At 36.3% G+C, this 15,318-nt stretch overlaps 1 protein-coding gene across 16 annotated transcripts in view; it reads left to right on the top strand.

The window, feature by feature from the left end:
- Window positions 1-15,318, top strand: part of PEAK1 (pseudopodium enriched atypical kinase 1) — a 315,088-nt gene that overhangs the window by 80,836 nt on the left and 218,934 nt on the right. For 7 of the 16 annotated variants that reach the window (XM_059879323.1, XM_059879320.1, XM_059879321.1 and 4 more), the window contains one exon: window positions 8,128-8,206. The exons of the other annotated variants lie outside the window; for them this stretch is intronic. The gene's annotated coding sequence lies outside the window, so the exon portion shown is untranslated. The remainder of the gene's footprint in view (window positions 1-8,127; window positions 8,207-15,318) is intronic. 16 annotated transcript variants of the gene reach the window in all.

Genomic DNA, 15,318 nt, shown 5'->3' with positions numbered 1-15,318 from the left:
CCCAGCTAACATGTTCTTATTTGCACAAGCGATCTGAAAACCATCATGAAGACTGAGCTCTGACCTCCTCCATTGCTGTGCCATGTCCTCTTTTAAACCTAGAAATCTTCCTTCAGAGCTTGATCCTTTTAAAAGCAAGAATTTGGAATATCAAGCAAATTTATATATTTTTAACAACGTTCAGAAACATGTAAATGTGATTGTTATTTAGATGCTGTATTTTCAATTGGCTCATCTCCATTGAGCCCTTTTAATCAGTTTCCCAGCCTGTCTGTCCCTTCAGCTGCATAGTAATGCAATATTTGTAACATGATTATTTTGCAGATGTGAATCATCTTTAAATACAAGAGTTGATTGACCTAAGGGGTAACTACAAAATCTTACATAAAATAAAGAACAATTTATAGGATTGCTTAAGTAATTTTTAAGAATGTGAGTATTGGAGTCATTAATGATAGAAACAACATACTGCTTGATTATGATAAAATATTCAGCAACTCACTAACCCAGCTGTCCTGTTTAAATAATCTATGAACAAACAGAATAAAAATTATTCTTGGTGCTGTGCCCTAGACCAGTATCTACTGAGGTTTTAGCTTGGGAAATATGTCAAAAAATTTGTCTTTGATTTGAGTATTTTAATGTTAAAAGGCTGATTCTGTTAAGTAGAGAATGGAAACATTTATGTCTTTGTAGTATGACTTTAAACATAATTATTAACTGAATACGACAGTGTGATTGCTTGCTAAGACAGTTTTTTCTGTTAGTCAAGTTATGAGTAAGAAAGACTCAGTCTCTGTTTTAAGAGAAGCAGTATTCAGTGTCCCAGGTTTTACACATGGTTCCATCACTAACTCACTGGCTGACTTTGGTGCTTTGGATTTTCTCATGAGCCAGATTAACCACCTCATAGTGAAGATCAATTAGATCTGGTTTGTGAAAGGGCTCTATAAAACACATGCCACCTTTAGTAGTTAAGTAAGATTTTAGCCCCTTTTCTGCCTGCTTTTTAACTTCAGGCTGGTAATTCAAACTCCCTGAGCTTCTGTTTCTTTATAGGTAAAATACAAGAGTTTGGCCAGTATATTCTGGAGGAGTACTATTTACATTGTATTCATCACTTACAACCTATAATTTATAATAATCTCTCTCTCTCTCTCTCTTTTTTTAACATGTGCTTGCCCCTGTTCATTTAATGGATATTGTGATTACCCTGTAAGACTGGATTCCTTTAATCTTCACCTGTTACATTTCAGTTAATCTTCCTCTCAATCTTGTGAAAGTAGGTGATATTCTCATTTTACTGATAAGGAAAACTGAGGTTCAGTTTAGTGTTAGAGATGGGATTCCAGTTTCTGATGCCAGTGTTCTTTTTTTTTACTAGCATGTGGCTTAGTGAGGATTCTTTGCCACATACATCATCTAAAGCGAGCTTTTGATCTCCATTATTTTTCTATTCTTGTTTCTCAAAATGAATAGAGCCTTACCAAAGTGCTTTTATAGAGAGATGTGCCTATTCAATAGCGGTAAGCATAATTTGGCAATTTTTACATTATAGCACCATACAAAAAGTCTTGTTGGCGTTATACAACAGTGCAGTGTTATCTGGGAATCCTTCAGTGCTGGAAAATATAGTTTGTCCTTCAAATAAGATGGGTTCTATTTTAATACATGTATTTTATTTTTAAGACATAGCATTGTTTAATATTATGATGCTTGTAAACTTATATCTGTGCTTTCTGTAGAAGGAAAACGGTTGATTTAATTACTTATGAAATGTTTTTGTTTTTAAAATCCTAATTTGTGATTCTAGAAAGAACATTACCCCATGGCAAATTTCTCTAAAATTTCTATTTTAGGTGGGTTATGTTTTATCATATCCATTGTTTATATGTAAATTTTAAAAAGTTCTCTGAACTATCTGAAATAAGTAGATCTGGCAGGAATTAGGAAAAGCATGTCCAGAAACATTCATTTCTGTCTAGAGTTCATTTATGAGTTCTATGTTTTAACATGCCAGCACTAGATATTGATCTTACTTGGAGCCTTATTGCACTTGCTGCTGCTGCTGCTGCTGCTAAGTCGCTTCAGTCATGTCCGATTCTGTGCGACCCCATAGATGGCAGCCCACCAGGCTCCCCCGTCCCTGGGATTCTCCAGGCAAGAACACTGGAGTGGGTTGCCATTTCCTTCTCCAATGCATGAAAGTGAACAGTGAAAGTGAAGTTGGTGACTGAAACACTGATTCAGCTAGGACTCTGATGTTGATCCTTTCTGATTGAGAAACCTTTGCCCTTGGGACGTTCCTTAACTCATGTTTCTCTTCATTTTGTATTGAAAGTTTCTGGGTGGTCATTACTAGTCCAAAAGAGAATTCCTATGAATAGCTCATTGGTCACAGTTTTATTTTTATCTTCCCAACTGATGACTTTGAAATGACTGTGGCATTTTGAGGAGACCTTATCTGTTGCCATTCTTAACCCTATTCGTGAAACTCTAGTCACATCAGCCTTCTTTTCTGTTCTATAAAGTCAGTCTAGCTTCAGGGACTTCTGCAGTTATCCCACTGTGGGGAATGGTTTTCCTTCAGACTTGTGTGGCTTTATCTTTCTTTTCATTTAAGTCTCAGCTTAAATGTTCCTTCCTCAAAAAGGTTTTCCTTAACAACTCACTGAAAATTAGTGTTTCTCTAACACTATTAAATGGCTTTGTTTTTTTCTTAGTACCTAATGACTAGCTGATATTTATTTCTTGTGTATCTCCTCTGATGGGGACATAGATATTCTGTTTTGTTTAATGCTGTATCCACAGCACCTGGAACAGTGTCTGCCGTAGTAGTTATTCCAGTAAATATTTTTTGAATGACCAAATGAATGCTTTTTCTATTGGCTATTTATAAAATTTTTTAAAAAACATTTTCCTCTTTTTTTTTTTTGGTAATCAGGAAGGTGCTAATTATTTTTGCCATTAGTGTTTTTTTGCAATTAATGTTTCTGTACATTTGATGTTTTTCACTTCCTATGCTGTTCTGTTCCCTAGTTAAATTCTTTCAGAAAGGAGAAAGCCTTTTAATTTTCAAACTCTGAGATATGACTATTTCGATTTATCTACTGCTTGTGAGGTGGGTGTCTGAGCTGGTGCAGCCTAGTCACAAAAGCAATTAACAGATAGGAAAATTGGCTCTTAACAGCTGCTTCAGTCCTGCTTGAGTTGGCCTCTCCCCCAAGGGACTGTCACTGTCAACCTAGCAAAATGAAATTGCCTTCCCATAAACATTTTTTTTTCCCCAGGATTTTAGAACAGAAATAAATTCTTGCTTTATAAAATGAGTTAAAATGTGTCAACAGAATAGAACAGAGTAATGACCTGCTGGTGCAATTTGGATTCTGAGGCATGGCAGCAACATTTATTTTCAGAAGAGTTGACATTGAAACTGTAGCACTTTTAGTTCTATTGAAATGACTTTATTATGCCAAAAAGGTAGATTTAGTAACTTATTTATTGATGTTGGTGAAGAAAGAGACAATTCTATAAAATATAATTTTTAGCCCTCAATGCTTTGGTTTGTGGCATAGTTTTTGAGTCGTTACTCCTTCATTTAACTCTGTGGAAAGGACCAGGTTTTATAAAGACTACAACTTGGTTTCCTTTCCAGTTCACTCTTCTACTCTTAATTCATTCAGTATGGATTCCATTTGATCATTATAGACCTTAACCATTGTTATGTGCTGTAACCAATGTATCCTTTTAAAAATGGATTTAAATGGGTTTTATATTAACAATATGCCAGTTCTGGGCTTTATATTGACATAAGCCTCAATGTTGGCAAATGTGACATTGGTTTCTTTTGATTCTTTTTGATAACTCTTATTTGATATGATTTCCAATCTGAGCTAGTTGTGAAGTGTACTCCCCTTGAAAGTTGTCCTCTAATAATACTCCCTTTCTTTCATTCCTGTTATACCACTGGCCTCTTATGAAGCTAAAAGTATGTGTCATTAAACTCTGCTCTCATATTTTATTAAAAAATAAGAGAAGATTCTCCTATAGTGAGGGTATTATCTTAGTTTTTAAGTGAATAAGATGTGCTTTTGTTATGTTGATGTGCCAGTTCATGGTGTACCTTTTGGTGACTTTAGGATGGGGCCTGCTCACCAGAAACATCAACCATATAATTAGTGGGTTGGGACTTTGGGCCAATCTGACACCAAGATGGGCACTATAAAGGACAGAAATGGTATGGACCTAACAAGAAGATGTTAAGAAGAGGTGGCAAGAATACACAGAAGAACTATACAAAAAAGATCTTCATGACTCAGATAATCAGCATGGTGTGATCACTCAACTAGAGCCAGACATCCTGGAATGCAAAGTCAAATGGGCCTTAGGAAGCATCACTACAAACAAAGTTAGTGGAGGTGATGGAATTCCACTTGAACTATTTCAAATCCTAAAAGATAATGCTGTGAAAGTGTTGCACTCAATACGCCAGCAAATTTGGAAAACTCAGCAGTGGCCACAGGACTGGAAAAGGTCAGTTTTCATTGCAATCCCAAAGAAATAATGTCAAAGAATGTTCAAACTACCACAAAATTGCACTCATCTCACACACTAGCAAAGTAATGCTCAAAATTCTCCAAGCCAGGTTTCAACAGTACGTGAATCGAGAACTTCCAGATGTTCAAGTTAGATTTAGAAAAGGCAGAAGAACCAGAGATCAAATTGCCAACATCCATTGGCTCATAGAAAAAGCAAGAGAGTTCCAGAAAAATATCTACTTCTGCTTTATTGCCTACATGAAAGCCTTTGACTGTGTGGATCACAACAAACTTTGGAAAAGTCTTCAAGAGATGGGAATATCAGACCACCTTACCTGCCTCCTGAGAAATCTGGATGCAGGTCAAGAAGCAACAGTTAGAACTGGACATGGAACAATGGACTGGTTCCAAATTGGGAAAAGAGTATGTTAAGGATGTATGTTGTCATCTTGCTTATTTAACTTATATGCGGAGTACATCATGAGAAATGTTGGGCTGGATGAAGCACAAGCTGGAATCAAGATTGCCGGGAGAAATATCAATAACCTCAGATATGCAGATGATACCATTCTTATGACAGAAAGCAAAGAGGAACTAAAGAACCTCTTGATGAAAGTTAAAGAGGAGAGTGAAAAAGCTGGCTTAAAACTCAACATTCAACAAACTAAGATCATGGCATCCAGTCCTATCACTTCATGGCAAACAGATGGGGAAACAGTGGAAATAGTGACAGACTTTATTTTTGGGGGACTCCAAAATTACTGCAGATGATGACTGCAGCCATTAAATTAAAAGATGTTTGCTCCTTGGAAGAAAAGCTATGACCAACCTAGACAGAATATTAAAAAGCAGAGACATTACTTTGCTGACAAAGGTCCATCTAGTTAAAAGCTATGGTTTTTCCAGTAGTCATGTAAGGATGTGAGAGTTGGACCATAAAGAAAGCTGAGTGCTGAAGAATTGATGCTTTTAAACTGTGGCGTTGGAGAAGACTCTTGAGAGTCCCTTGGACCCAAGGAGATCAATCCAGTCAATCCTAAAGGAAATCAGTCCTGAATATTCATTGGAAGGACTGATTTTGAAACTGAAACTCCAGTACTTTGGCCACCTGATATGAAGAATCAACTCAGTGGAAAAGACCCTAATGCTGGGAAAGATTGAAGGCAGAAAGAGAAGGGAATGACAGAGGATGAGATGGTTGGATGCCATCACCAACTCAATGGACATGAGTTTGAGCAAGCTCCGGGAGTTGGTGAACGACAGGGAAACCTGGTGTGCTATAGTCCATGGGGTTGCAAAGAGTCAGACACAACTGAGCGACTGAAGTGACACCAAAGCTCAGTGGAGAATGTTGATTGGTGAACACAGTGATGTGTTGGGCGGATGATGCACCCTGACTCATAGGGAGATGGCTTGGAAGCCCCTTTTCAGGGCCATCTTAGAGCTTTCCCTGTGTGTATTATTTATAATAAAACTATAATAATAAGTATAATGCTTTCCTGAGTTTTGTCAGTTGTCTTAGCAAGTTATCAAACTGAGGCACTCATAGGAATCTCTGAGTATGTGGCAAGTTGATTAGAAATGCAGATAGCCTGGAGATCCCTGAAGAGTGGCTGGCATCTAAAGTAAGTGCAGTCGTATTTGGTTAATGCCCTTTGGTTTGTGTATACCAGACTAACTCTGAGTGGTTAGTGCTGAAATAAAATTACAGTACACTAATTTAAGGTTGAAACAGAACAGTGAGTGGTACATTTGTTACAGTTAATGAACCAATGTTGATAGATTATTATAAACTAAAGCCCAAAGTTTGCATTAGGATTCACTCTTTATGTTGTACACCTTCATGGGTTTTGACAAATTCATAATGTCATTGGTCTACCATTATCGTAGACCCATGGCAAATAAAATATTGCCTGCCAAATAAGCTGTTAACATTTTAGCCAATAAATATACAGATTATAGAATCATGGTAATTGAGACTCCTGTGACTCCCTCCCAGTCTCATCCCTCTCCCTGTCTCAGAAGTAATCAGTTTTATGAATTTGGTATTTTTCAAATCTAAGCATGTTTTTATAGTTTACTAAGTATTTGTGTATCATACTTTATGGGATTTTTACAAGTTTTTAAATTTCACATTAACAACACTATGTATATTACACCTATTTCATCAACTTGTTTATTTCAAAACTCAGCATTGTGTTTGCAATTTATAGGATTTTATTTTTACTATAGGAAAGAATATTTCTTTAATTAAAGAGTCATTTAATGTTAAATAATTTGTTAACAGTTATAATTTTATATTGGTTTCCTGTATTAGTATAAATAGACAGTACTGACCTGTACATTAAATTTTTCAACCCTCCAGAGGTTTACTGACTTGAATCTAAAAAAGCTTTTTTTTGGGGTGTGTGTGTGTGTGTGTGTGGCTCTTAGAATTCAAACACAAATGACATTATATCATTGATATCATGTTCTGCAGCTACCCTGTTAAAAATACTCAACAGAAGCCAGAAAGACTTAATTATTTAAAGTGAACTGCTAATTGAAGATCCTACCTTTTGTAGATTTCTTTCTGGTGACTCTTTTTTTTGTTTGTTTGTTTTTTAATGAAGAATATAAGATCTTAGTTCCCTAACCTCGGATAAAATCAGCACACCCTCAGTGAAAGTCCCTTTGGGGACTCTGTTTATTGTGTGTTTCCTTTACTATGGGCTTCCCGGGTCTCAGTGGAAAAGAATCCACCTGCCATTGCAGGAGGTGGGGTTTGATCCCTGGGTCAGAAAGATACCCTGGAGAAGGAATGGCATCCCACTTCAGTTTTCTTGCTTGGGAAATCCCATGGACAGAGAAGCCTGGTGAGATATAGTTCATGATGCAGCAAAAGAGTTGGACATGACTTAGCAACCAAACAGCACAACTGTAATTATCAGTTCTAAAAGAGAACACTGTTTCTAGGATAAATCAGAAGATCCCTACAATTCAAGGTAGAGGTAAAGCTATAGCTTCCTCCCCCAGCTTGAGGAAAGTTACTTTATTTTGTTTGGTGAATGTACAGTTGAACCTAATTATTTATGCTGATGTATGCAGCAAGTTTCATCTAGTCAAAGCAGAAGCTGTCAGATCTTCGTAGAATTTTCTGTGACCTAAATTAAATCTGCGTTACACAGGACTGCAGTCTTTAGAGAAAGCTGTTCCCATTGTCTGCTGTGTTAGTTGTGCACACTAACCTGTCACTGTTGATTTGGTTATTGTTGCTCATTTTGCATCCTTTGGTGTATAGTTTGAGTTCAGTAGCAGAAAAAAGCTTGAACTTACATTGTTTTGTACATTTGAAAAATAGTGATATCCCTCTTCCTCAAGATCATTTATTATAGGTTCCAGAAAGCTATATAATTGCACTTCCAATCCAGATTGTTTTTTTATTGACTTCCTGAAGAATCTATTATATTGTAAAGCATCATTGGCAGATTCAGTTGTAATTTAATAAGAATAGACCAATATGCTAAGGGAAGTGATTTTTCAAAAGTTCTTGCTCAATTCCATTGCATGAAATGCTAAAATAGTTTCCTCTTCTTTGTTCATTTCTCAGATGAAGTGTGCTTCAGATTTTTTCTTCGTACTCCTTCTATTTAAGACTGTGTTTATATGGGTGCTATACCAATAAAGAGGTACTGAGAAGTGACTTTTTCCTACTGTATTTTCTAAAGTTTATGTGATGCCATGGTTTTAGATGTTATTTCATTCACAGGATTTGGTCTATGGTAAATATTTTGTAACATGATTTCTATGACAAATGTGTAAATTAAAAATTGAGTTTGTATAGATTCCCATTGCTGGATTTATAGTGTTTGGAATGTTATCTTCAGGGTCTTTTATGGTCAGTATTGTACTCAGATTAATCTTGGGATGTTATAGACCTAGTAATTTCAGACAAATCATCAAATTCTCAGTTTGGTCATATAGTTACTTTAGATTATTGACTATAATCCTAATGATTATAGTTTCTTGATTTTTAAAAAAAATCAATATTTACTGAATTTTTTCTAAAATATGTGAAATATTCTTGGCTCCTTTTAAAATGAAAGATGTTAATTTTGTATAATTGTACTTAGAACAGTTTTTGTTTACATGGAACTCTTATGATTATACTGGCCCAGTTGAGTTTATTTGGATTTTCTTTACTCCCCTATCTCTTTCCCAGCATTTAGGAGAAGAATAATGCTTCTCATGCTGGCATCCCAAGGACTAGACCTGTATCTTGATTGGTTATTTTGTTGTCTTTATCCCACTTATGTCCCTGTCTCTACTCATTTAGCTTCCTTTCATAAGCACCCATTCTAAGGTAGTTAGCATGGGGTCGCACAGAGTCGGACATGACTGAAGTGACTTAGCATAGCATAGCATAGCATACATCTTTGGATATTTCTGTATCTTTAGAAAATACATAGTGTTTTCTGTGTATAAATTTATAATTTTTATAAATGACACTGGGCTATATATCTCATTTTATTGTTTTTTTCTGTTTTCTTCTTTTTTCAAAGTTTAAACTTTTTATATTGTTTTAAAAAAATTCAGCCTTTCATTTAAATGATCTATCCTTGTGTTGCATATAATTCTGATTCCTTACCTCTGATTGTTGTGCTCTATCATGTGCACACTCTTATCCATGTATACTATGTATCCATCTTACTTACACTCACCTATTGATGTTTATAGTTTATAAAATGTGTTGAAAGCATTCATGATATATTTGCTTTTTGATCCAACAATTTTATTTAAAATACTTTATCCTAAAAAAACTACCAAAGCTGTGCAAGAAGGTATATATTCAGGGATATTTGGTATATATGAGGATATAAAAGTGTGTACAAAGATATTTATGATATTATAAATTTAGAACAACAAAATTTAGAAACAACCTAAATATTCAAAGTAGAAAATTGAATATACTGTGGTCTGTATCTATAATAGGATGCTATATGAAAATTAGGAATGCTTTACCAGATAATAATAGTAAATGATAAAGGCTGAGTATAAATTTTAGGTATAGTCTGATCCCAGTTGCTCATGCAGTTATTCAGCCATTCACTCACAAATAGTGACAGTCCAGATATTGTTTTAGAATGTAGAGGTAGAGTGCCATGTGTGTGTGTGGCGGGGCGGGGGGCGGGGGGGGGGCGCGGGGGGTGGCGATGGGGCGGGCAGGGGTGTGTGTGTCACAAAACAGATTCTTTCTTTGCTGTCATAGAATTTGCAGTTTAGTCAGGAGAGACAGAACCATAAACAAAAAATTTGTCAGTTGGCGATAGTGCTTTGGAGAAAAATATAACAGGGTTAATGGTAAATAGGAAATACCAAGGAAAAAGAGAAGGAATTTTGCTACTTTATATAAGGTAAGTTAAGGAAGTCTCTGAAAAGTGACATTTTAAAAAAATTTTATTTGTTTTAGTTTTGGCTGTGCTCAGTCTTCATTGCTGCTTGGGCTTTTCATTATTTGCAGCAAGCAGGGGCCACTCTCTAGTTTCATTGCTCAGGCTTCTCATTGCGGTGGCTTCTCTTGCGGAGCCCAGGGACTCTAGTAGGCTTCAGTAGTTGAGGTGCTTAGGCTTAGTTCTCTGAAGTATGTGAGATCTTCCTGGACCTAGGATTGAACCCACGTTTCCTGCACTGGCAGGCGATTCTTTACCACTGAGCCACCAGGGAAGCCCCTCTGAAAAGTGGCATTTGAATAGAGACCTAAAGAAAGCTAAGGAGAGAGAAAGCAATGTTTTATCTGGGCCGGGGGGTCAGGGGGGAAATGTTCTTGATGAAGGGAACTGCAGGTCCAAAGACTTCAGGCAGAGATATGTATGTGTTCCAGCAAGAGCTTAGAGGTCAGTAGCTGAGTCAGATAAAGTGAAAGTGAAAGTCACTCAGTTGTGTCCAACTCTTTGCAACCCCATGGACTATATAGTCCATGGAATTCTCCAGGCCAGAATACTGGAGTGGGTAGTCGTTCCCTTCTTCAGGGGATCTTCCCAACCCAAGTATTGAACCCAGGTCTCCCGCACTGCGGGCAGATTCTTTACCAGCTGAGCCACAAGGGAGGTCCTGAGTCCGATAGACCAAGGGATACAGTGTGTAGGAAATAAGGTAAGAGAAGTAAAGATTGGGGATGAAAATGGAGGGCCATTAGAGTTATCTTATAGGTCATTATAAGCACTTTGGCCTTTATGATTCTAAGACGAGAAGTCATTGTAGGATTTTGAGCGGAGAAATGAAATTTGATTGACTTTTAAAATCATTTTGGCTGTTTTGTGTAGAATAGACTGGAGAGGAACAGTACTGGGAAAATGGAGTTAAGAGGCTATTGTAATAACCCGGACAACAGATGATAGTAGTTTGGACCAATGATGAGAAGAGGTTTGATTCTGGATTTGTAATGTACACCCACAAACACCTTTTTGAAAAAATAACTGTGTATGTGTTGATATACTAATATATATTTAATTATCTCTGATGGAGTTACTGATGACTTTTTCTTTATACACGTCTGTGCTTTTCAAATTTTCTGTAACTATTTTATTTATTTTTAATTTTATTTATATATATTTTTTATTGTGCTGGATCTTAGTTGCTGCGCAGACTTTTCTTTAGTTGCAGAGAGTGGGGCTACTCTCTCGTCGTGGTTTCCAGGCTTCTCATTGCGGTGGCTTCTCTTGCTGTGTAACGGGCTCTAGGCAAGTGGGCTTCAGTAGCTGTGGCTCCTGGGCTCTAGAGCATGGGCTTAGTTGTTCCACAGCATGTAGAATATTCCCAGATCGGAGATCAAACCTGTGTCTCCTGCATTGGCAGGCGGATTCTCGAAGAATCCAGGGGACAGAAGAGACTCGGGTTCAATCCCTGGGTCAGGGAGATCCCCTGGAGGAGGAACTGACAACCCACTCCAGTATTATTGCCTGGAGAATCCCACGAACAGAGGAGCCTGGTGGGCCCACAGGGTTGCAAAAAGTCGAACACAACTGAGCACACACATACACACACACCAGGGAAGCCCCACTATTACTTTTAAAATCAGAGAAAAAAAGTTTAAAGCTACTTTTGTTTTTATTGTGTTTTTTCCCTGATTACACACATTTAAAAGTATTACACACATTTAAAAATTTGAGTTGTATTTTTTTCCTTTTTGTGTTTGCCATTCCCTTCTGTCTGGTGATTCAGACAGTGAGCAGGCCCAGCCCTTAAATTAGAACCAGGATGTTAGTTAACTGACTAGTGAAATTGATTGAGGAAGGAAATTACAACTTTTTTCAAGCCTGGGCAGACTGTAGTCAGCATTTCCCCTGTCATCCTTGTTTTCCTTTGTGAAGTAAACTCTTAGAAGACTGCTTTATTACAGTTTTTATAAATTTGGTGTGGCCGGGGTACATTTTTACTTATATGTTCTGCTGTTTTTACATCATCACTGATGCAGAGTAACCCAGTGACAAAAAACTGCAGTGTCAGTCAACAGGATGGTCACATCTAGGTCATCCTAGCTAATGAGTGTGAGTTGTGTTGCTGATTTCCTGAAAATTATTTGTACAAATCGTTAGAATGCACTGTGAGTTTTCTCCTCTGACTTATCTTTCTGATTTGCTTGATTATATCAAATATTAGAACACTTGAAAACCAATTTACTGTAAACTAGGTAAGAGTTGTACTGATCTAGAACATGCTGATTGGCAGAGAGAAAAAAAAGACTGGAATTCAGTCTTGGTTATAACTGAGTTTGTTTTTTTAACTGAAGTATAGTTGATTTACAGTGTTGTGTTAATTTCTGCTATATAGCAAAGTGATTCTGTTTACATATACATATATATTCTCTTTTTATATTCTTTTCCATTATGCTTCCATTATGATTCCATGTGGTTCATCACAGGATATTGAATATAGTTCTCTGTGCTGTACAGTAGGCCCTTGTTGTTTATCTATTCTATATGTAATAGCTTACATCTGCTAGCCTTAACCTCCTACTCTATCCCGCACTCACCCACCTTCCCCTTGGCACCCCCCGGTCTGTTCTCTATGTCCATGAATCTGTTTCTGTTTCGTAGATGGGTTCATTCGTGTCATATTTTAGATTCCACGTATAAATAATATCATATGGTATGTGTCTTTCCCTTTCTGACTTCTCTTAGTATGACAGTCTCTAGTTGCATGGTTGAGTTCTTAAATGGTAAATCAATAAAACTCTTATTACCTGGAGGCATAACTTGAGTTTTGTATTGCAGGAAATAGTAGCCCTTGCTTTGTTGCTTTTTTCTCCCTTGCTCTGATTGGCAATGTTTAGTCCTCTAAAATTACCTGGAAAATGGAGATTTTGGATTTTTGATCCGAGGAGCAAGTATCTATCCAGATGATGCAAGGAGCACAGTGGCCATGATAAAAGTCTATTTTGCTTTGTATTTTGGTTTGAAATCACTAGTAAATTGCAAATATGTAATGGCACTTGTTTTAAAAATGGCAAAATTACTTCATGGCCTGTTGGCTATACTTTAATAAAAAATAAGTATGTTTTTTTTTTCTTCTTTATAGAAAGAGAAATATCTTACATTTTAGATATGAAGAAATTTAATCTATGAACTACTGTTTTTGTAGTCTGGAAAACCATCTATACCTCCTAGATCTTTGTATATCTATTAAGCAACTTGATGGTAAATATTTTGCTATATCTGACTTTTTTTTTTTTTGTCTAATGGGCATGTTGGTTTTTTGGTTAAGTTTTCCAATGACCTACAACTGGTATTCTTCTTGTTCCCTAAATGTTTAAGTGAGAATAATTCCTTTGCTTCAAAAACACCGATCTTGCCTAGTTTATGGTTTCTGAATTTCTTAATTACTTTTCTATGAATTTTGTGTGGTACTGTGGACAGAAAATAGTCTGCTATCATTCAGACCCCCATGAATCCCAGCTCTGCCACTGAATAGCTCTCAGAGCCTTAGTTTCCTCATCAGTAAAACTATAATATAGATTGTCATATGTTGCTAGCTTTGTGCCTAGTGTGGTAATACGTAGCCAGTAAATATTATTTATTCTGTTTTCTTTATTTATGTTTTTAATTTGGCTCCTGTATTAACTAAAACCTTTGGTGGTTTTGTTACAACATTAGAAAGTTTTTGTACAGAATACTGTACAAAAGAATGTCAGTTACTAAATTTGGTCTGAATGATGTTAGATCTTTAACCCAGGTGTTGCTTTTTTTCATTCTTTTTAAAGATGTTTAATGTGCAGTTTTGTAGTATATTTAAAACATGTAATTGTGCCAGATACCCTGCAAGTTCTCTGTGCTAGAAACTTTTTAAACATTGTTTCTAATCCCCACAACTGTATAAGGTTTATACACTATTTTTTTCATTGAAGAGAAAGCTTAGGCTCATACTTGGAAAAGTTTTTAAAATGTGTTTGTAATAATGGGCCTATCATTATGGATTAAAATCCATATGGTTTATTGTAAACTGATCTTCTGTTATTGGAAAGTGAAACTTCCATTATTAAACTAGAGTCATTTCCACTGGACTGCAGGGTAGTAGTTGTCCAGAAGCTGTTAGTTGTGGTATTAAAATGTCCTTGAAGTCATTGTGAACTGTTGGAGGGCTCGCTTCTTCTCCCATAAAGAAAAGGAAAGAAAGAGAAGTCTCTCAGTTATGTCCAACTCTTTGCGACCCCATGGACTGTAGCCTACCAGGCTTCTCTGTCCATGGGATTTTCCAGGAAAGAGTACTGGAGTGGGTTGCCATTTCCTTCTTTTCCCATAACATGTTTATCAATTAATTCTTTTTTTAAGATTTTATTGAAATATAGTTGATTTACAAAGTTTAAATTTCTGCTCTACAATAAAGTAACTCAGTAATATACATATATATACACATATGTTCTTTTTTGTATTCTTTTCCAGTATGACTTATCATTGATACTGAATATACAGTAGGACTTTGTTGTTTATCCATCCTATATATAATAGTTTGCATCTGCTAATCAACTCCTAGTCCTTTCCTTCCCCACCTCGCTCCTCCTTGGCAACCACAAGTCTGTCCTCTATATTTGAGAGTCTGTTTTTGTTGGTAGGTATGTTCATTTGTGTTGTATTTTAAATTCCACATGTAAGTGATATTACATGGTATTTTTCTTTTTTTTTTTTTACTTGATGTAGTATGATAATCTCTAGTTGCATCTATGTTGCTGCAAATGGCATTATTTCATTATTTTTAATGTCTGAGTAATATTCCATTGTATATATGTACCACATCTTCTTTATCCATTTATCTATCAGTGGACATTTAAGTTTTTTCCATATCTTGGCTATTGTAAATAGTGCTACTATGGACATAGAGGTGCATGTATCTTTTCAAATTAGACTTTTCTCTGGATATATGTCCAGGAGTGGAATTGTTGGATCATATGGCAACTCTGCTTTTAGTTTTTTGCGGAATCTCTACATACTGGTTTCCAGAGTGGCTATACCAATTTACATTCCCACCAGCGGTGTTAGAGGGTTCCCTTTTCTCCATATCTTCTCTAGCATTTATTATTGGTAGACTTTTTAATGATGGCCATTCTGACTGGTGTGAGGTGGTACCCCATTGTTGTTTTGATTTGCATTTCTGTAATAATTAGTGACAGTGAGCATCTTTCCATGTGCCTAATGGCCATCTGTATGTCCTCTTTGGAGAAATGTCTACTTGGGGCTTCTGCCTATTTTTCAACTGGGTTGTTTGTTTGTTTTGGAGGGATTGTTATTGAATTATAGAAGCTGTTTGT

Source organism: Bos taurus, chromosome 21 (genome assembly GCF_002263795.3).
Source record: "Bos taurus isolate L1 Dominette 01449 registration number 42190680 breed Hereford chromosome 21, ARS-UCD2.0, whole genome shotgun sequence".
NCBI lineage: Eukaryota > Metazoa > Chordata > Mammalia > Artiodactyla > Bovidae > Bos > Bos taurus.
The sequence above is the reverse complement of the archived record's forward strand: the minus strand, read 5'-3'. Positions and strand labels throughout refer to the sequence as shown.